This window comes from Lissotriton helveticus, chromosome 3_1 (assembly GCF_964261635.1).
Source record: "Lissotriton helveticus chromosome 3_1, aLisHel1.1, whole genome shotgun sequence".
Lineage (NCBI taxonomy): Eukaryota > Metazoa > Chordata > Amphibia > Caudata > Salamandridae > Lissotriton > Lissotriton helveticus.
In genome coordinates this window covers 446,601,161-446,623,499 of record NC_136061.1, presented here as the reverse complement: position 1 = coordinate 446,623,499, position 22,339 = coordinate 446,601,161, and the positions used below count along the sequence as shown (strand labels likewise).

Genomic DNA, 22,339 nt, shown 5'->3' with positions numbered 1-22,339 from the left:
CGTCCATTTGTACTGCAGGTACTTCTACCACTGGAATTTAGGAATTGTGTGGAAATATACATTTGAAATGGAATGCAAGCAAGAGTAGTTCCGTTTACTGGTGCATTATATGATGGCAATTCTAAAATGTTGATTTATACTCTTTCGGACTAAGCGAAGCACACACCATCAACATGTATATAACCATCAGTGCACTACATCAAGTTAATACCCCGAGTTCCAATTCCATTTGGCAGACATAAAGCAACTTTAATGCAAATGTTACTTAAGTTAATTCAGGAAGCATATAGAGTTTATTAACCTGCTGGCATAGTTTGGCTGATCCGATTTACCTAACAGGCTAATACCGTTTGTGCCTCTCATTGGTGCCTACTTCACATTTGAACTTCATTGGTGCTAGGAATTCAAAGACTCATTGTTGCACCTGCATCGCTTGATTCTTCATCTTCCCTGCAATGAAGAAATCGCCCCCCCTCCCAAAGCACAACCAAAGCACTACACATCAAATATATTATTCAAAGTTCCAACATCAGAATTATGCTAGCTTCATTCCTTATTTAAGGTCTCGCATAGGCAGAACTTGCGCGGTCTCTTTGAGACATGCTGTATTCAGGATATGGGCATAAAGCTCCGCCCATCTTTTAAATTGGCGCTTGTCCATGTTCTTCGTTAATGGTGGCTTTTCATTGATCAAAAGGCTGAGTAGTCCCTCCTTAGTACCGTCTTTTTTCTTCTTGTAACTACCTACGAGGATACCCCCTGTTACATGTGCTGTTACGCCCTAGGTTTTAATTACAGCCTCAAAGCACTATTTCCTTAAATGGCTTCAGGCAGGATACACACTTGGTCCTAAGCTAGGCTGGTGGTTACTTCACTCACTAGAACACTCACATTATAGGAGAACGTCTATAAACTTCCCTTCATCGCCTCTACACGGAGTACAACCTAATCCGAAATTAATGTAATAATTTGTTGTCACATTTCAAAGCTACTAATTGTAAATATGGACATAGCTATTTGACTATACTCGTAGAACCGTCTTGCATGCAATGGGTAGGGTGGGTTTACCATATCGCCTTCAGGGTGCAGTACCATATGTGACCAAAAGTGGTCCCCTTTTGGCCACGTTACTGCACCCTGCAACATGGTAAAAACACTTGCCATTTATAATGCTAAGAACTCCAACTTTTTACACTTGCATGCTGGTGCTTGCTCACTTTGGACCTCTAGGAGCAGCTTGTGGTACTGCACCTAGACATGCAATGCTGGTGCATTGCTCACCAGGGACCTCTAGGAACAGCTTGCGGTACTGCACCTATACATGTAGTGCTGGTGCCTTGCTCACCAGGGACCTCTAGGAGCAGCTTGCAGTACTGCACCAAAACATGCAGTGCTGAGGCCTTGTTCACTAGGGACCTCTAGGAGCAGCTAGCGGTACTGCACCTAGACATGCAATGTTACACTATACAATGCACTGCTGCACTGCTGCACTACACCCACACTCTCCTGCCTCAAATGTAGCATACCAGCCAACTATACATGACACTGTACTGCATCAATCCTGCATAATAAATCTTTACACTGCTGTAATTGAAACAGCATTAAAATACCGTATTTGTTGTTTATTAGTAAAAGTAATGGTAGAACCAGATTAAGCTTGAAAACAAAACAAAAAATGGTGGCATGGCAATAAAAAAATCTAAAATCCTTCACATATGTTAAAAAGGCAATTACAGATTTGCAAATGGACACTTGATATTGATTTAGAAAACACAAAGCCAATACGTCTGACATTAGTTGACCGTGTTTGGCTTTTTCAATGCTTATTGTGGTTTGTAAACATTTTTTTTGAAGTTTTTTTTATTTTTGAGGAGATGCTGGACCACTGTCAATATAAAAATATTTTTTGATTTACTAAACTAGTCCCGGGAACTCAAGTGAACTGCTTTTTGTGTGAAAGCGGGAACTGTGAAAGAGCAGAACGCCATCACCCACCATCAAGTTAGCGAATGGCTGAAGTTGACTGACCCATTGCTCTATGCTATATGAGTTAGTGGCCCGATGTGAATGACAACAGACGAATGACAGGGCTGGCTGTAAGGTCCTACATAAATATATTATACATACAACTATAGTAAAATTAAACGGACTTGGCTAATGCTAGAGCTAATAAAATATACGTGTAAACTTGCAAATCCCCACCATCCTCACACTACATCTTAAAGACGAATGTGATCAAAACACACAAATAAATTGCGATTGCAGGTTTCAGAGAACCAACTGCAGATTTACAATGAAAGCCCTAATTTGTATCATTTATATTCAAGTGTACAGGAAGGTTTTAATGTTATTGCATTTAAGCCATCCCACAAAAACAATGTCATGGATCGACTTGCAGAGTGGAATTCAAAATGGTTTTCCCTATTCTAGAATCATGGAACAAATTAACACTTTCTAAAGCGTTAATCAACATTTCGCAGATTGTCCCACTTTGGTCAGTATTTTTGTGCATCTAGATGTGCAAACCTATCTTGGTGGGGAAGAAAAATTGAGAACAAAATGGTTAAAACATGGTGTTGTGTTGCCCAACTTGGCACTAATTTTCATTCTAAATGTGTGAAGGAGTATTTGATCTCTCGCGCCGGGATGCTCCTGGGTAACTGAGCGCGCTATAAATTTTGTATATATACATGCCATGTCAAGCCCTACCTTCTATTAGTCCAATTCTTTCTTCATACAAGTAAGCGCAAACTGGCAGCCATGCATTATCATAGATGCAATCATAGCATTGTAGGCCATAATAAATTGGTGCAAAGACTCAACAAACAAACTTAATTCAATGGTATGCAGGACAGGTGTTCAATATTTGGATTGATCATGTTTGGGTGATGGCTTTTTTACGAAAGGACTACACGGCAGTTCAGTTGGACAGACTCCGAGCTGCATACAGGCGACTGCAAGTATTCTGCGCTTGGGGTCATTTGGCAGAGGTGGACTGTGCAGCGCAAATAGTCAAGCTCCGATAATCTTCATGAAACCTAGGTGAATGTGGAGCAGGAGGTGAATAATCGTAGGGGGGCAGAGCTAGCTCGCGACTACAATGGCCGCTTGAGCCCAGCTCTCTGCCATGTCGATTCACAATCCTGCAACTATCCTGCAGTGTTCCTGGGACCCAGCTCCCCAAAACGGAGGGTTGGTTGGCACCGCTCAGAGAGGGCAATTGAGGCTCGCAGCTGAAGAACGAGCGGGGCGGCGGCTGGAAGGCCGAGAAGCACCGGGCTAAAGTGCCAGAGGTGACGGAAGTGCGTGACGCGACGTGCGGCAGACGTGGATGCCCAGCGGCGCGCAATGGGTATGACGGTAGCACTGTGGGCCAGAAAATAGCGGCTCATTGGGGCACTAGTGGCAGTGTGTGGTGAGACTGGGATCGGCAATCTCCCGGAGCCCCCAGGCTCACGACGACAATAACGGCAGCACAAGCCTGCGTGGCTTCATGCAGTGATACAGCCACGGAGTGAAACTGCCCCAGCCATTTCGCAGGCAAGAACCAGGTGGCAGCAGGAAACGCGGACAACGCCGAGACCAGTAAGCCACGGCCTGGGTGGTGGATCGTGGTGCACGTGAGGAGGTGCAGCAGGGGGTGTCACTCGGGGCCCGTCCCCAGTGGTCAAGCGGACGGTGGTGAGACTCCAGTGGGCCCTGTCCTATCTGGGCACAGAACACTGGCAGAAGGCACCTAAGAGATATAGGTGGAACTGTGCAGAGGAGCGCAGAAGATGCACAGTGCGCAGGGGCCCTGCGGGAGAGAGCCTGGGCTCTGCGGGCGCGTGTTTTACAGGTGCGCATGTTTGGCTACCCAGCCAAGGGAAAAGTCAATATGGAAGAAGGGAGCGGGATTGTGATGGTGGTGTCTGCTGCAGTGCCGGGGAGTGACACACTCGTGGATCCACCTGCATAGCACCCTTAACGGCATGGCATTCGACGTCGCAGGACTGAAGGTGCTAGGTGAAATAGAGGACTGTCGGGCCTAGTCCAGTTGCACACCGGACGGAGGGTGGGACAGCTCCCGGAGGTAGGACGCTGACTCGGTACGTGTGGAAGGAGTGGCAGTGGTGTACAGATACCAAGCCAACACACGCATAACACGAAGGAAAGACAGAGATAGTGCATTCCCCTAGCGTGGGGAGCTGAGCCTTGGCAGAAATGGGCAGGGGAGAAAAGACCCAATCTTAGCTGTCTTTTGAGCAAAAGCGCTCGAAATCTCACGATGGGGCTTCAGGTGAGGACGCTAGATCGCAACCTCCAACAAGTGATGACCCGGACTCAGACATACCCACCATGCTTAGGTCCATGGAGAAATCTTTGCAAACTGGCATAGCAACGCTGGGCACAAACATGGACGCACTCTCATATAGGATGGACAGAATGGCGGGGCGTCCTGTTAAACACGCGGAAAGGCGAATAATGGAGGTGGCAGAAGCTCACTCCACCCTGAATGCGGATCATTAACAACTAGGAAAGGTGATGCGAGTCCTGCAGGAAAAGACGGTGGATTTGGAAGCGCGCTCGCAAAGATGCAACTTACGGATTACAGGTTTGCCGGAAACCACCTCCACCAGTAAAATGGAGCAATTCGTGGAGAAGCTGTTGGCGACTCCGCTGGGAGAGGGAGTCTTCTCCTCAATGTTCGTAGTTGAGAGGGCACACAGCTCTCTGGGACCTAAACCGCCAGTGGGTGCCCCACCTAGGCCGATAATTGCAAAATTACTTAACTATCGCGACCTGGATGTGACACTACACATTGCCAGAGAAAAGAAAATATTGCGGTACGAGGGCTCCGAGTTGTCGCTGTATCCGGACTTCACCGCCCGGGTCCAGGATGCACGTAAACACTTTGTCCCTCTAGAGAAGCAGCTCAGAGACATGGGTGTCGACTACGCTATGCTGTATCCTACGAAGCTTAGAGTGAACAGACAAGGGCGCTCACATATATTCACGGACCCTCTATTTTCGATGCATCGGAATGGGTAAGGTCTGCCTGTACTGTCTGGAGGGCGCCCTGGATCACCGAGCCTGTAGGACGAGACACATTGTAGTCTGAACTATAATAGAGACTACAAGGGACTGCATGGGGTGTAGGCCCCTGTGAGAGAGCGGGCAGCATGATGTTTTGCGATAAGAAATGTGGGAAAGTGCCTTCTAATGGGGATAGAGAAACAAGTTATTATTCGTGCAGGAGTGGGTTGGCGGGAAGTACTGAAATCTATGGTAATCGACGCAAGTGCGGCTGGGCTGGGCAGGGTTTTTCTCTGTCTGGTGTTACACCTTGTCCATGGAACTACCTCCGCTTCAGAGTGCCTGGCACACCGGTTGCAACTTGAGATGGGTTTGGGAGGGGGAGGACTGGCTGTGTATTCTGAGTTCACGCGCAGCCAAGTGGGGGGTGGTCTGCTGTGGGAAGGGATCGGGCGGACAGAGGGTAGAGTTTTTGGATGTGGGGTGGTGTGGGGCTTTGATGGGGAGGAATGGTTTTCTTCTTGTTTACAGCACGCTATGTACATGCACACAGTACGCAAGTGATTACAAATCGGTTCATGAAAATGGTGGGCATTTGGGCCCTAGGCGACACACTTTACTCAAACACACTAATGGGTGAATACTGCTCCGGCACGATCCAAACCAATGGCGGGGGATAGCGGGAGTAAAGAATAGAAACCGGTAGACAGTCCGAGTGCAATGACTTGGAATGTTAGGGGACTCAATGACTATCGCAAGGTTCGAAAGGTGCTCAGTTACCTGCACATGCACAATGTATATGTGGCACTTTTACAAGAGACACACCTCCCACAAACGAGTGTGATACTGCGAAGTAAAGGGCTAATAGGGAACATTAACTCTGCAGGGTACACGACACACGATAGAGGGGTGTTGACCTGGGTAAACCCCAAATCTGCATACAAGTTGGAAATGCTGGAGTCGGACCCTAATGGACGATATGTCATATCGAGATGTAGGGGCAGAGGACTTGACTTGCTTATAGTTAAAGCTTATGGACCTAACTATGACTTTCCTGAGTTTTTCACGCAGTCAGTTACCACGACACAGATTCCATCCAGGGTGCGCCGATATTGAGGGGTGGGGACTTTAACATGGTCAGGGATCCAGGTCTAGATAGGTCGGCGGGCCCCCACAGGAAACCGTCAGCAGCTGAGAGATTTGTGGAAAAGGTGATGACATGCATGGACATGTAAGATGTATGGAGTGCATGTAACCAGAACTCATGGGGCTTCAAACACTACTCAGCTTACTACAATATTCAAACACGTATAGAATATTGGTTGGCCTCATCTTCAGTGTTAGATAATATTCAAGCCTGTAAAGTCCTGTCGCGTACACTCTCGGATCACTCACCGGTACAACTAACATTGGCTACCCCCAAGAAAACTATACCTCCATTTACCTGGCGCTTCCCGCCGTACTCACTGCTGGATCCGGTCTTTAAGAGGGAACTAGCGGAAGCAATAGAAACTTTTTTTGAGGCCAATATATAGGCTTGGTAGCTAGTTTTCAAACAGTTTGGGAAGCCTTCAAGGTTTATATACGCGGTATTGCAATGACCAAACACTCTGGAGTATTTAAGGCCATACAGCAGAGACTGAAGGACTTGGAGCGGAAGCTGAAACAAATGGAGGACCAACAGGGGACAGACGGGGAAGAGGGGCGGGAGGACGAACTAAAGGCCCTACTAGAAGAATACCATGAAGTGGCGGATAGTGAGATTAAACATCTAGGCAAATGCGCTACAGTTCGCACCTACGGGGAGGGGGAAGGACCGGGCTCCATACTGGCCCAGATCCTGAAAGCAAAACGCGGAAAGACACTGATAACGCAGGTGAGATTTGCGGAGGGAGAATTACTCACGGAAGAAGTAGATATTGCGGAGAGATTCCGACAATACTATGCAGATCTTTATACAACTCGATCAGAGGATATGGAAGAGGAAATGCAGGGCCACCTAGAGCATATAGCACTACCCTCCCCCTCGGATGTGCACAGAGAATTCCTAATGCTCCCAATAGAAAAAGACAAAATATTAGAAGCCCCGGTGGGCATGAAATCGAGCAGCGCACGGGACGGATGGCCTCACCGCCAACTTTTATAAAACCTTCATAGATATTTTTCTGCCCCACTTGGCCATGCTCTTTGACGATCTATGTACCATGCCGAGATCCATTAGGGAAGCGATACTGGTAGCGATCCCTAAACCAGGGAAATCGCTGGAGGAGTGCAGCTCATACCGCCCATTGTCGCTCTTAAACATGGACACTGAAATATTTGCAGATTCTGGCCAATCGCCTAGCCCCCTTGTCTAAGATATTGGTGGCACCAGAACAGGCAGGATTTATACCCAATAGAAATCTCACATACAATATCCGCACAGTCTTTGGCACTATGCAGCATGTGAGGCAAGATGTTAAAGCGGTGGCAGAATTCCTAAATATGGAAAAGGCATTTGACTTGGTGGAGTTACAACTAATCGGCATACTATAACACAAACCCACAGCTAGAGTACGCATAGGTAACTTAGTCACAGACCAGTTCGCCATCACTAGAGGCACAAGACAGGGCTGCCCGCTATCACCACTGCTGTATGCCCTGGTCGCGGAGCCCTTGGCATGCGCTCTTAGGGAGTATCATGGTCATGAAGGCATCGACTTCCCGACGTATAACATAGTATTATCCACCTACGCTGATGACACGCTGCTGTATGTGCGGCAACCTGAACAGAATCTGACGGCGGTGCTTAGGGAAGTGGTACATTTTGGGGCTCCATCGGGACTAAAAGTTAACTGGGCAGAGTCCATAGTGTTTTCCGCTGACCCCGGTCACGGAAGAATTCGAAATGGAATATCCACTGCAATGGACTACTGACTTAGTCAGATACTTAGGGATTAGGCTGCATACAGACTCGGAGATGGTAATGCGGGAGAACTATGGCACAGCCATGGATAGACTGGAGGATGACGTAGAGGCATGGCGCAAGCTCCCCCTGTCCTTAATAGGAAGAATATCAATCATGAAGATGGTGGTTTTGCCTAGGATGCTGTTCCTATTCACTAATATACCAATAGTACTATCACAAGCCTTTTTCCAAAGACTTACCAAATTGATGCTAAAGCTGGCGTGGGCGGGTAAGCAGGCAAGGGTAAAATGGCGGGTCCTTATATTACCCTATAGTATGGGAGGCCTAGGAGCACCGGATTTTGAACTCTACTATAGGGTGGCACACTGTGCACACTTACACACATGGATCCACGGTGAGGCAGTTATACCATTTCTGTGTATGGAACCGCTGTCGCAGCCCCACACTCACTACCAGCGACAATCTTTGAAGAGCCAGACTGCAGAACTGGCTTCCTTGACTCAATGAACGCTACCAGACATGCAAGGCACTGCTTATTACAGCAACAGGCAGGAGCTTTACTATACACGCCAATTATGTCGATGGAGTGGCTGGCTGGCTGATTCCATGCAGGGACAGAGGAGTCAACAGAGCTCTGTAAGCACTGAACATTAGGGTTGCGGGAGACCTCTTTCAAGATGGGGTGGCAAACACCTAGTAAGAAGTGGAGGAGGGGACTGAGGTGGCCACACAACTACAACGATTCCAGTTCTATCGGGTGCGGCGGGCAATGCAAGAGCAGTACGGAGAGGATATGCAAGAACCTCCAGCAATCCCTGAACTAACATATGTCATTAAATCCAACTCCCCCAGTGAGATAGTAACCAACATTTACAGAATAGCGATGACGCACAGAGCACACAAATACAAGTCAGCCCGGCTGGCCTGGCAAAGTGACTTACAAACAACAATGATGTGGCAGTACTGCTGCTCAAACAAACGGCGTGTCTCACTTCATGGCAAGCATAGGCTTATTCATTTGAAATTTCTTAACAGAGTCTACTACACGCCAGAGCGGCTCTGTAGGTATGGACTTAGGGAAGAGGCGAAGTGTGAGCAGTGCAGAGCACAGATTTCAGACTTCATACACCTAGCTTGGTACTGCCCAGCTATCCTTGCATACTTGGAAGAGGTATTTAGGGAATTAGGAAGAATAGTGGAGGTGGAATTAGCTCCGGATCCCGCAATAGCTTTATTGGGATACTCCAAAACACTGCCCTAGGCGATACGCAGACTTGTAGATATGGGACTGCTAATAGCAAAAAGGGTAGTGGCGCTGCGCTGGATGAAGGGCCCGGTACCAACAGTGAAAAGATGGTCACATGATATGCTGTACTGCTGTACACAGACGGAGATTTATAGTGAACTGCTCCCACCACGTAGTAGACCTAAGAATTTTTGGGGGTTGTATAGGACATATAAACAGGGGGGAGCTGGGGAGGTGAGTGAAGTCACTGAGGCGCACACAGGAGAGGCAGGTACGAGTGCTGGTGAGATGGCAGAGGGCTAAGTCGATGGACGTTGTGACAGGACACCCTACAACAGGAACAGGGAACCTCAGCCCGGGGAAGCGCATAAGATGGAAGTGGGAAATCATGGTCACCTGGACTGGATAGTAATGTAAATAGTGGAAGTCGCTGCCTGCCCAAGTTGAGTTGTTGGCTTAACAGCTGTGTAACCAAGAGATTCATGGGAATGTTTTAAATGAGGGATTGCGAAAGTGTGCCACATGGCGAATGTGTACTGAAGTGCTGTTATGTACTGAACCTTTATAAATAATTTTTTTTTTAAAAACAACGAATAATCATTTACCTGTATTTTTAACACAGATCTAGAGATTAAATGGCTTGTTTGCCCTCACTAAAGGAGTGTGACATTTCAATAAAATCAATGTACACAATATCGACCTGCATATTTTTTTCAAGGTAAGTGCCGATTTACTATTCTTAAATTCACATCTCATTACCATGAAGACACATTGTTAAAGTAAGCAACTGCGGGGTCAAGAATAGTAAGTCAAACCAAGAATAAGTTTCAATCTTGGGACTTTAGTAACATTTAGAATTGCAAGTATCTTTCAAATAAAGAGGTACTTTTAGAGAACAAAATTGTCAAAAGAATTAAATAATGTGAATTCATATGTTACGCTGTGTAGGAGAAGGGGCTGAGTTCTCAGGACAATCATTATGAAGGAAAACAGCATGCACGCAAGTCAGATTTAGGTAAAGAAAGATAAGGGAGAATAGATTATGCTTTCAAAGTTCTTAGACTTGCTCGTTTTTCCAGGCGATGTCCTGACTACTGAAGATGATTCGGGTGGATGTATTTACAATTTCTGAGGAAGCAGGCCATCAAGAAAATGGAGGATGACAACTTGTTTTTACACAACACCTAATGTTGCAGTTTGTTACTTTTATGTGCCCATTACCTGTTGATATTATTCATTCATAGATGTCTGTAGTAAGCATAATTCACAAATGTGGAGATGATCCGGCTACTGTCACAGACAAGGTTAATTTGGAGCAAAGGAGATCATTATCGCTGTGCATTGCAACAATCTGCTGATCACATTGGCCAGAAGAATAAGAGGAAAGCATCATAGAAATGTCCTAGACCATGTAATCTCTCAACAGCTAGATATATAACCGTTTAATCTGCATATCCTTCTGTGTCTACCAACTCAAGTTCTGGTGTTCCCTATGCCACCAATGTTAGTGAGCACTGTTTTCATCTTATAAAATCCATTTGTGTTCCTCAAGAATAGAGAATGCTTGATCTGGTCAACCTTAACATTCTGAAAACCCAGGTGAGCTGCTGAAAAGCGAGTGCTGCCGGATAGAAGCCACTCTACCAGTGTCTGCTTTTCTTAACAGAATTCTAGTCCTTGCCCCTCACTGCCTATTGTGGTAAAGCATGGCTATACAATTATCCGTTGGAAAAAAGATGGACCCGAAAGAAATTTATGATCGCTTGACAGACCACTCTCAGCTCCAGGGCAGTATACTGTTCTGTGGAACCATTGATCAAGTGATTCTTGAAGAGTTGTTATGGGAAGTATGGCATATAGTACTAGCAAAATGCACATAGCCATGGAACCAGAAAGGGAGGAGACTAGCCTGACTGTTGAAAGAGGTTATATTGAGTTGCAGACACCTGCCCTGTACAACACGCAGTCTGCTGAAGAAAATACTTTTGTGATCCTGGTATCTTAAACGGTTCAACATAAAGAACTTATTGCACTTTGGATGGTGCAGACTTTTCCAACCTGATCATCACATATAGTGCCAGAAACCCTCGAAGTATGGGCAGACGAAGATGCCTCTCCATTTCAGTAGGCTTCTACTACCACCTTGAATTTGGAGATTGCATGCACAGCCAGCTTTACTAGTATTTCTTACTACTATGGAATCAGATGTGCCCGTGCTTCTGGTGTTTTGAAGTATAGTCATTAGACCAGAACGTTCTGTACAAGTTGGTTCACAAGAAAAAGTCTCAAGAGCTGGAAGGAATGGTGGGCGAACACCTGCAAAATCGCATCCACTGTATAAATATCTAGCACCCAATTTACTTGTATTATTCTCTGCCATGAGGGGAGAAACTGATGTTTTCTCCTACCAGTGTTCTGGATAGTGGGGAAGGCTGAAGAAGTCATTACTTGGTTGGTGGAGGAGCCTTTCCAAAGCTGTCTAAGGCAGCTGTTTTATCTAGCAGGTTTCTGTCACTGGTTACATGGTTTCAACTGCAGACACAAATATTGCTTTTGCTCCTGGAGGTGCTTCCACCGGTGGGGTGTATGAACTTACTATTGCTGTCCCCTTTTATACTAATGTTTTAGACTCTTCTATACACTTACTGACCATCGTCACCACCTCGGTTTTTATCATTGTAATCATCATAGTGCAAGGTGAAAAGAGCACATGGGAATTTAACATCTTTATCTGAGCAGCCAGATTCAACAAAGTAAGCCAAAAGATGCCTCAAATTAATAAGCCATGACAATAGTCATCTGCAGAAATAGCGGATGTTTCCCCGGTCATATTTATGAGCTGTCTAGAGATAATTAACCCTTGCTGTGTTAAAATACATTTGCATTTGAAAACTTTCTATTTTCTTGTAAAGCAGTTTCTATAAACTAAACAAATCCTAATAGGTGCAGTGAAAATGGCTCAAACCTAGTGGAACGAGCTTCTACCAAAGTATAAGCAGATTATCAGCACACTTTACCAAAGGTAATCTTCCTTTTGCTATTCCTGTGGTGGGTTTGGGACGGGCCCTATATATAGCTGTTGTGGAACACAAAGGGCCATGAGCTAGTAAAAGGAACAGGCAATAGTAACTTAGCTTGAACGTTCCATCAGGTCAACAGAAGGTGAAATAATTATTTTCCTGTTATTCACCTTACTTGATGACTTCCAGCAGTGAAGGCTGGGTTTCTAAACAGGGGTATAGCTAATACAGGATCATGGAAACGAAAGCGGTCCGAATAGCTGCTTTAAATGTTATTGAATCTTGACTTAAGAAATATTTGGATTAGGCTCTATCCGAAATCAACACCCTCACCCCATTCCTCTATAGTCCCCCTGAAGACCCATTCTGGGTCAGAACTTATCACAAACCAAATTCTGAAACTCCCCCTATCCCACCCAGCATCAAGCTCCCAGGCTGTCCATCGCCGTGGGATGAGAGCTTGCAGGGGCCCTTTTTTATCATTCAGGGCTGGATATCTCTGTTACTTACACTTTTGTAAGTCATATGAAAAATAGTGTGAGAGCCAAGGACACATACCATGCAGATGTGGTCAACCTTCAATAACTTTCTTTTCTACCATAAGGGGGTACTTCCCAAAGGTATCGTGCATGATGGCCATGGAAGAAAAGAGGAGGAATATTTTAATTATTTATTAGACTGTTAGGCAGATGCAATGCTACATAAAACTCAAGCTAACAGCTCAAGGAGCACAAAATAAAACGTGTGTGTGCAAGATAGGCTAGTGCAGTCAATGTGGCTGTGAAAACATTTAAAATTCATTTGCGGGTTTTTGAACAACAGGCAATTGTACCTAAAATTAAACTCTTTATAGATCTGCACATATGTATGATTCTTGATCACTTTTGCAATGTACATTTTTATGGAAGACTATTCTGAAAATATGCGGGTAAGCTATAAACAGGATATATTAGCTGGATTTTGTTTATTTTTCCATCAAATAAAAAGTCAACTGAATTCATAAATAATAATGAAAAGTAGCTGAAAATGATCTTTCAAACAATGTTTTTAAAGGAAAGTAAATAAAAGTTTACTGGGATTAAAAAGCTAGATAGACAGGAGCAGAAAAATGTCTACTTTGGGGGGGAAAGGCCACAACACCACTATACCACCATGCTTTAAACTCTTAGGTCACTTTAACACGAACTCAAGATAATGATTTTAAAGATGTGATCCTGAGGTTTCAGCCAGAGAGATGATTTGCTTAATCATGATTTTCATAAAAATTTCCAGGGCGGAGAACTAGGATTTCAAGTAAAAAATAAAAAAAAGATGTATACTTATAGGTTTGATATCAGGCTATTGTTGCACTTTTTCACTTTGTAGAATGAGCTTTCGGCCTTAAAACTTACAGTACAAGTTACTTACCTTCAGTAATGTCTTATCTGGAAGAGACTATCTAGCAACTAATACCTTCGAATTATTATTAGTTCTTTTTTTCCAGGTCCAAGGTAACAAATAAACGAATATAAGTCTCTATCAGATAAATGGTGCCATTAATTACTGATATAGAGCTATACATGAAAATGTCCGCTTAGAGATGGACTGACTGGATGTTGCTGAAACCATATAAACTGGCCCATGATCGATAAAGAGTGGTTCTGAGCTTTATGGTATTTGGTTCTATGGAAGGTGAAAACATAGGACCCTTCTAATTGACAAGCCTACAGGAGAGCATATGTGTAGGAAGCTGGCTTTTTATGTAGTCTACCAAAACGAGGTATAGTATGTAGAAAGTCCAGATTACCCTTATTGCTTTACGGGGCTTGAATTAATAATCCCAAATGCTCTCTTTTGTGATAGCGTGGGTGAGCAGATTAGCCTTACCTGCGGTTAGTGTTAATGTGTTTGTTGAACACACAGTCATTAAATGAGACACACTCAAGAAGAAACTCAAGGCCAATTTAGAATAATAAGTATTCTCATATTTATGTTAACACCAAGTACTTAGTAGATGAGTGTGCACTTTTCGAAAAAGCAATGTGGTGTGTAAATGTTCATTCAAATGCGTTTTTACTCTGTAATGCTTTCCTAAGGAGAAAAGGGCATATTCTGCATACGGTTCTTTGCAAGCAGTTCCTAAGGGGTCCCCTTTAGGACTTACGGAGCTAGGGAGCCACGGTCTAAAGTGCCACCAGTAGTTCAGATTTACCTGCCCTGGAGTGTCCGGGTGCAGAGGTGATGGAAGGGTTGGTAGCCTTGCGCATTACACCATAGGCAAGGAGGAAACCACCAAGAAACCGGCAGCAGAGGACGACTTGTGGACAAGTCCTACAGCACCCAAAGGGGGGGGCTCGGTTCGTGGGGGTCCTCGTAGCAGGGGAGCACGGTTTGTTGTGTACTCGGGGACATGGGGGCAGTGTTGTGGTCGGCTGGTGTCAGTGCGTCAAAGGCTCCCATGGATCTCTGTTAGACCTGCAAAGGGGGTCAAACCAGCTGAGCCACTCTTGGTGCTGACCTCGTGCGCTGCTTGGTCTTTGTGGCATAGAAGTCCGTAATGGACTCAAACAAGCTTTGGTTGCTGCAAAGGGTCCGGTACCTCAGGTATTGGTGCAGGGCAGCTCAGGTTGGTCCTGGCAGCCTCTCACTTGTTGGGGGACAAAGAGTTTACCTCTTGGAGAATGGTCTTCCTGGGCGGCTGCTGCGTCGGTGGACCAATGAACAGCACAACGGTGAACCAGACATTGCGATCGGTGCCTGCAGGCCGGTGGCTCCTCCACATCAGGGGAGATGCTGATGGCTTGGTGAAGTGCCTGAGGCCTTCCGAGGCTTTTGAAGGCTGCACAGCTGCAGGATGAGTCAGACTCGGTAGGCAGACACAATTTGGTGGTATAGTCCACCAGCAGTCCAAGGTTTTTGCCTCTTCGGCGTTGCCCTCTTCTTTCTTCAGTGAGTCGAATATAAGTTCCTGGTGTCAAAGGACCATCTAATTGTTCAATTTAGGGGTGCTAGAGGATGGAAGGGTAGTAGCCAAAGAGGATACTTCCCTTTGGGGCCATTGCACCCCCTATTTGACCACTTAATGTGAGTGGGCATAACCCCGTCTCAGAATTCCTAATTCCATCAAAATGGTGGAACCCTTCTTTCGTGTGGTACCTTAGGCAACCCACCTTAGGTTTGTGACTGGTCTGGTACTGCACGCCTCCTAGCATAGCTAATTTCCTATCTGTCCTGGTGCCAAATGGGCCTCAGGGCAGGATGCGGCATCTGCCAGGTCTTGGGGAAGCTGGGATCGCATTTCAAAGACGGCAGGAAGTCCCTGGCCTTAGTATGCAGATTCGCTAGCCATCTTGCTGGAAGAGGTGTGAATACCTTCCTCCAGCGCAGATAGTATTTAAGGCCTCAGAAAACACAGGCTCTCATCTGCAGAGGGTCAAAAACGCATCTCTGATGGCAGGATGGAAGGATCTAGTCAGCTAGCACAGTAGAAGACGAGTAAAGTTTCTGGGGCACCTCGAAGGTGCCCTCTGCATCTCATAATAAATCTAGCACTGGCATCTGTACAGATTTATTACAACAAGGTGTTTGATACCAAACACCAGTATTGTCGGTGAAGCAAGTATGTAGCTGGGGAGCTCGTACTGACCAGTGCCCAGTACATATAAGATGGCTTCCCTGCTCGCTTGCAATATCTAGTAATAGAACTAGACATCACCCTGTATTAGGGCTATTAAGGCCGGCTGTAGGGGTGACTTACATATAGTAACTGCAGCTTACTTTGGCATTGCACAGAGGCAGTATGCAATGTGGTGTTTTCAGAATGGCTTGTACCCTTTCACAACTCCAACAAACTTCCAGTTTCCTACACTATGCTTTTTAGGGAACACATTAACTGCTTCACACCTACACCCCTCATACTTATAAGCCTATCCTGACAGTTAATTAGAAAAGAACAATAATTCTGAAAAAAGTCATCCATCCTCCTGTCTGGATTCTGAAATATCAAATGATCTTAAATAATAGTAGTCAGTCTTTTGCCTAGCAAACTTCAAAATGGAAACTGTGTGCTAGGAGTCAATTTGTACAGTTTCTGTAACGAGTCATCAGATGTCACAACATACTGTAGAAAGAGCAGATATCGAAGCAGTACATTTCCACCGCCGACCAAATATATAGACTTAAACTTATATTTTTGAAATCGGTGAGAATGGAGGGTGGCAGCCTCCATTTAATTTTTGCTGACCTGAAAACGGCCTTTGGTTTGGTGCCCAGAGTTAAATTATGGGGGGTACTTAAGGAATATGGGGATCCCCTCTCACCTCCCAAGCATGCTTATGAGGCTGCATGAAGCCAACTTTTGCCCAAGTAAGATGTGGGAAAGGAGGAGAATTAACACCCCGGTTCCCAGTTGACAGAAGAGTGAGGTAGGGGTGCCTGCCCGCACCTACCCTGTTCTGCCTCTTTGTCAACGCATTGATTGCCCAAATCATTGAGGTTAAAGACAATAATGCCCCAAAGCTAGCAAACTCAAAGGTCCCAGCATTGATGTTTGCGGATGACACCCTCTTAATGTCCAAGTCGCCGATGGGAATACAGAGGGTCCTGGACAGCTTTGTCATCTTTTGTAACAACAGGGGGCTGGAGATAAATATCTTGAAGACCAAGTTTATGGTCTTCAACCCAGCAAAGATAACACGCAATAATCCTAGCTTAGATGACATTGTGCTAGAAAGGGTTTCAATATTTGACTATTTGGGTGTCACCCCGACGGAAAATATGGAGTGGGGGCCACAAATCGCCAAAGCCAAGCTTAATTTGGTCCAGACTACCGGAAGAATTGCAAAATTACCTAGAGATTCCTCCTCTAAACCTGCTGGACTTATAGTAGAGATCTATAAGGCGCAAGCCAGGGGAGCAGCAATGTACAGGGCTGTGTTGGGGAACTTGAGGTTCTTGTAGTCATGTGAGTAAAGCAGAGAATAGCTTCCTGAGACAGATGTTGAGTCTCCCTTCTAGCACCCCCTTATCCCCCCTCTGGCTGGACTTAGGTATTGGCCAATTGGAGATGCGATTGGTCTAAGAACCCTAACCTTTTGGCGCAGATTGTGGGTGTCCCCGGAACTGGCAGAATATTAGTCAGAAACAAAAGAGTTATTGGATTTCCCCAGGGCAGAAAAAATTGCTTGCTTCGCACATATAAGGGAACAGTGCAGTAGGTTAGGTAAACCAAGTCTCTGGAGTAATCCAGAGGAAGTGTGCTCTGCAATTTCACGCGCTGAACTGGTGAAAATCTACCGGACACAAACTGGCAGCCATACATGAGAACCAGGCTTCAGGTCATCCGACAGCCGAATTTCTCGCTATAAAAGATGAATACAAATTTGAGCCCTTCCTGGATGACATTCTTCCCCTCTCAGCCAGAAAGTTATATGTCCAGTTTAGATTTGGTACCCTTCCACTCTGTCCCTTCACCTGTAAATGGTCTAAAACTGCCTTAAGAGGGTGCCCAGCCTGTAACTATCAGGAGGAGTCAGAGCCCCATGTTTTATTTTTCTGCCCAGGCTACAAAACTGCAAGACAGCGCTGGCTCATACAGTTGTGCAGAAACCTCTGGGATGTTCATTACCAGGAGCCATTTAGAGTCTTGAAGTTTGGCACCCCTAAGCCCATTGTTTTTGGTTTTTCCCGATTTTTAACCTCAATGTGGCACAAGCGCTGGACTTACTTAAAAATAGCTACACCAGATCCAAACGCATAAACTGTTTTTACTACTGTCCAACACAAACAATGAAATATATTTTAATTCTCTTACCGTATATGTAACTTTTTTATCCTCAACGTGAGTAGTAGTGATTTAATTGGATTCATTGATTTTATGAACTTTGCTAAGTACTCCTTCGCCCCTCGAAACCAATTGGACTCTGTGGAATTATGTTGTGTTTTTTTCTTCTGTTTTTTTAAAATTAATTTTGTGCATGCACTTTCTGGAGGTTACGGGTCTTCCTCATAAGGTTATTGCACATTGCCAGAATGGCACATTAAGATGATGCACAAGTACTTTTGTATGTTGGATGGATTTCTTTCTTATTCATTTTAAACTGTCAAGATATCTATTGTATTTTACACATACTTTTATGGTCTTAATGACCGAAATAAAGGTTTTGCAGCGTGAATCTTTCTGGATTCACTATGCTGTGCATTATTCCGCGGTCTTGTGGTTGGGTCCGGATTCGTAGTCTTTGCTTTTTTTTTTTTTTTTTTTCGTAGCCCAGGTGGGCGTCGGCCTCACACCTCCTTGGGTGTATTTCCGGTGACGTCGGCATGCTTCCTGCGGAAGCTCCCACTCGTGGGCGCCATCTTCAGGTTCTTTTTTTCCGCGGTCGGGTCTGGATCGTTCCCGTTTGGGCTCCAGACATTTTTGGAGAAAGAAAAAGACAGAAATTGCAAAGAAAAGGCATCTGAAGACTCCAGGAGACTTCATCGACGACGAGTCAGCAAAGGAGAAGGAGAATTCATCGAGATCTTCGACGAACGTCGACGAACACGCGACCAGGGTGGCCCTGAGCGCTCGATGATGGACAACACGCCGTTCAAGTTCTGCCGTAACTGCCACCACAAGTACGCGCAGAAGGACCAGCACCCGGTATGCAACCTTTGCCTACCTGTAAATCACGACAGCGAGGACTGCAACGCCTGCTCCGCCTTCACCCCGAAGACCCTTCGTGTGAGAGAGAGACAGAGGGTAGCGCACGCCACCCTGCAGGGGAAGGCCCCGACTCCGTCCCTCTACGATCTGGGGATGTCTTCCGAGGAAGAGGACAACGATGCCGCCGAAGACGACAACTACACGGTCGTAGAGACCGATTACACGAAGACTTCTGATAAGGTAGGAGACTCTCCGGCCCCCAAGAACCCGAGAGACTCTGAGTCTCGAAAAAACAAGGGCAAGACCCCAAAAGCGCCGACGCCAAAACACCTGGCGTCCGCGAGTACCCACAGGCCCAGCGGATCCTCTGAGAAGGAGTCCCCGGCGCCGAGGTCGTCGAAAATCGTCCCCGAAAAGGATCGATCGACGCCGAGGGAGAAGGACCCTAAACTACCGACGCCGACCAGAGACCCAAAATCCGGATCGAAGTCGACAACTTCGGCACCGAAAAGCACGGCGCCGAGCCAACCGCCGAAAAGAGGGGCCGAACCATCCGACGCGGAACACGCGGCCGAGACGGAGAAAAAGAGAAGGCGCCTCGAGGCCGAAATGGAAAACATCTTGCAGCGGAAGAAAGATTTCGACGCAAAGATGAAAACTTTCACGATCCCACACAAGACCAAACCACCAGTGGTGGAGGTGGTCGAGGAAGAAGACGAGGTCGCCGAGGAACAAGACCCGGACGTCGAGGTGGTCGACGACCAGGAAGAGGACGAGAATCCCTACGATAGTTACAACTATGGGGATGAAGAGGACAGCAGGACGGACGCAGAGTCGGCCCCCTCTGACTTACAGGAGGTGGATTACCTAGATGTCGACACCGACAGCCCGGAGGAGGCGGTCGACACATATCCCTCGAGGCCCTTGCCGCCAGACGACATCGGGGCCTACAACTCGGTGATAAGGTCTGCCGCAGCGGCATTCAAACTCAAGCTCGACGAAGAGAAGCAGAAAGCAGACTTCCTTCTAGAGACATTGCTCCCCACACAAACAAGGAGCCAATACCTGCCAATGCTCGACAGCGTCTTGGTTCAAGGGAAGGAAGCATTCAGGGAGCCCGCAACATGCAAGGCGGTAACTCCCAGAACAGAGCAGAAATACAAGCATTCCTCAAAAGACCCACCCTACATTCAGGGGACGGTCTCTGCAGACTCCATTATCACGGCCACAGCAAGGAAGAGGGCTAACGTACCCACTACTTCTGGACCACCACCGGATAAGGAGAGCAAGAGGATGGATCTGGTGGGCAGAAGGATCGAACGGAACGCCGCGACCCACTGGCGCATGGCTAATTCCAACGCACTGATAAACAGGCACATGTACCAGATCATGGAGGAGCTGGGGCAGTTGGTGAAGGACATGCCCCAGGATGCCAGACAGAAGGCCGAAAAGCTGGTTGAAGAAGGGAAGAACGCGGCAAATTCTTGCCTTAAGACGGCCCTGGATGGAGCAGACACCTCCAGCAGGCTCATGATGATGGGTGTCACTGAAAGAAGACAAGCCTGGCTCAGGATTTCAGGTTTCAAACCAGAGGTGCAGCACAGCATCCTGAACACACCGTTCAACGGCGACACGCTTTTCGGGACAACAGTTGATGAGAAGCTCAGTCAACTAAAAAAGGATAACGAAACAGCAAGGTCCATGGGAGCATTGCAGTTCAGAGGCAACAAAAGGGGCACCCCGTCACGGAGGCCTGGCGGGAGAGGTGGAAACCAGCCATGTACATCACACCAGGCTTTCCAACAGACGCACCAGGCAGACTCGCAGGCTCAGCAGGGTCAGCAGAAGCAGTCCTGGCAATACCAACAAAGAGGCCAGTCCTTTCGAGGGAGAGGAAATGGACGTGGACAGAATAGAAGAGGGGGACAGCAGCCCGCCTCTAAGTGACTTCAAAAAACCCCGTGTGCCCACCCACAGAAAAGATCCCAGGGGGCAGCACGTACAGAGGGGTCAAGACAAGCTACACATCTACGACCACATAACACCAGTGGGAGGAAGATTAAGATTTTACCTCCAAGAATGGAGAGAAATCACATCAGACAAGTGGATCCTCAACATCATCCAATTCGGATACTGCATAGAGTTGGAGGGGAGGCCAACAAGTAGGAAACCAAAAAGAAAACCACTAGCAAGCAAGCAGCTAGAGTGTCTTCAGGAAGAAGTAAAGGAACTCCTGCGGAAGCAGGCAATAGAACGGGTACCCTTCAAGGAAAGAAACAAAGGAATATACTCAACGTACTTCCTGGTACCAAAAGTTGACGAGACAATGAGACCCATTCTGGACCTAATGTTCCTGAACAAATTCATAAGAACGCAAAAATTCAAAATGACCTCCCTGCAAGAGGTGCTCCCGCAACTGCAGATCGGGGACTTCATGGTCACAATAGACCTCAAGGACGCCTACCTGCACATCCCAATGAACAGAAAGCACAAGCATATGCTCAGGTTCACCATCTGAGAAAGCCACTACCAGTTCACGACACTAGCCTTCGGGCTGAAATCGGCACCAAGGGTCTTCACAAAGTGCCTCGCAGCAGTCGCAGCGCACCTACGAAGGCAGGGAATACATGTATACCCCTACCTGGACGACTGGCTGGTGAAAGCAAACTCATACCAGAAATGCAAGCAGCACGCACACACAGTGACGAGCACGCTCATAAGCCTGGGGTTCTCCATCCATTGGAAGAAATCTTCAATGGAGCCGGAACAAGTGAAGATCTTACTGGGAGCACAGATCAACACCTTACAGGGCAAGGTGTTCCCCAGCGAGAAGAGGGCGAAGGCGCTGGTGAAGGAAATTCGCCTCTACTGGAAGGGACAAGCTCGGACAGTGAGGACTGCGAGCAAGATCATGGGGATGATGGCATCATGCATCCACCTGGTACCGAATGTACGTCTCCACATGAGACCCATTCAAGAATGGCTACAGGAGCAATGGTCACAAGCTACAGGCAGTTGGGAGGATCTAGTGGTTGTAACGCACGCAGTGCAGAAGGAGATGACATGGTGGACCATGGAGAACATAACAAGGGGAAAGCCTCTAACGCCCCCAACGCCAACAGTGACCATCACCACAGACGCATCCCTGAAGGGATGGGGCGCTCACATGGAGGAGCTCAAGGTGAGGGGACTGTGGACGCCAGCAGATGCGACAAAGCACATCAATTACCTAGAGTTGAAGACAATCTTCCTTGCACTGAAAGCTTTCCAAACAAGACTGTACAAGCACAAGGTGTTGCTACAAACAGACAACACCACAGCGATGTTCTACATCAACAAGCAGGGGGGCACACAGTCAGCCCCGCTTTCAACGCTGGCGCAGGAGATATGGAAATGGGCCATCCCTCTCAAGATAGACCTACTAGCCATACACCTACCAGGGAAGGACAACATACAAGCAGATTGGCTCAGCAGACAGACATCGGCATCCCACGAGTGGGAGCTCAATGCTCAGGAGACGAGGT

At 46.7% G+C, this 22,339-nt stretch overlaps 1 protein-coding gene across 3 annotated transcripts in view; it reads right to left on the bottom strand.

The window, feature by feature from the left end:
- The window catches only part of CREB1 (cAMP responsive element binding protein 1), a 398,463-nt gene that overhangs the window by 312,544 nt on the left and 63,580 nt on the right, over window positions 1–22,339 (bottom strand). The gene's annotated exons all lie outside the window — the stretch shown is intronic.